The 896-nt window shown below is 35.8% G+C and overlaps 1 long non-coding RNA gene across 10 annotated transcripts in view; it reads right to left on the reverse strand.

Moving 5' to 3' along the window:
• Positions 7 to 896, reverse strand: part of LOC109124856 — a 2,884-nt gene continuing 1,994 nt past the window's right edge. For 2 of the 10 annotated variants that reach the window (XR_002037983.1, XR_002037990.1), the window contains exons 8-11: positions 647 to 733; positions 531 to 572; positions 196 to 269; positions 58 to 82 (exon numbers count right to left, since the gene is read on the reverse strand). This is a non-coding gene — a long non-coding RNA (uncharacterized LOC109124856). Of the gene's footprint in view, positions 119 to 195; positions 299 to 486; positions 599 to 646; positions 734 to 896 lie in introns of all 10 variants that reach the window. The other 8 variants (XR_002037992.1, XR_002037989.1, XR_002037991.1 and 5 more) reach the window with 8 other exon arrangements.

Raw genomic sequence — 896 nt, forward strand, 5'->3', positions numbered from 1 at the left:
AATGGAGTCTTTGCGTCGACGACTGAGCTTCTTCTCTCCTCCGGTGATGAGTTGTTTTATGTGGAGAGATGTTTCACAGAATCTCCAAAATAAACAAACCCATTAATTAAGATCTTATCTACGAAACAAAAGTCAAATTTAAGAAAGCAAAACACTCGGATAAAGAAACACACAGTAAACCCCAAGAATGTATACCTTTTTTATTGTTGTGGAGTTTCTCGTCAAATCAGATGAGAGTTGAAGACGCCATGTCCTCTGAACATCCATCACTTGCAAAGACAAGAGCAATGTGATCAACCTAAGTAGAATCAGAAAACAAGAATGATATCGAGCAACTCCTACATTAACTAGATGTCAAATACTATTCCAGCAAAATTAAAAGTCTAGTAAATGCGTAAACATGATATCGAGCAACTCCTACATTAACCAGACGTCAAATACTTTTCCAGCAAAATTAAAAGTCTAGTAAATGCGAAAACATGATACCTCACTTGCAGAATAGGACTCAGTACAAAAGCAAACTTCCTCACCTATATTTGTGGTAAAGCCCTGAGGATGCCCATTGCAAATACCTATATTCAACAAAGAAAGACACAATCTTTGACAATTTGATAACCACAACAAATGAAAACAACTTAATACTGACCTCCAGTAAGCTCCCGGATGAATGATCAAAAGGTTAAACTAAACTGGTTCTTGATTCCCGCTTAACAGATTGTGCTCTTCCGAGTATCTGAAATTGCATTACAGTTTATAAATAATCAAATAAATATAATCTGCGATTTAAAGCAACTTGTTGACTTAAAGATTGGCAAATCAAAGTGGACGAGAAAGGAAGACGTATTGAGCCAAAGACACCTATAACAAGAAGAAGCAGTTTGATATTGTTACCTTTT

This window comes from Camelina sativa, chromosome 5, assembly GCF_000633955.1.
Source record: "Camelina sativa cultivar DH55 chromosome 5, Cs, whole genome shotgun sequence".
In the NCBI taxonomy this organism is placed as follows: Eukaryota; Viridiplantae; Streptophyta; class Magnoliopsida; order Brassicales; family Brassicaceae; genus Camelina; species Camelina sativa.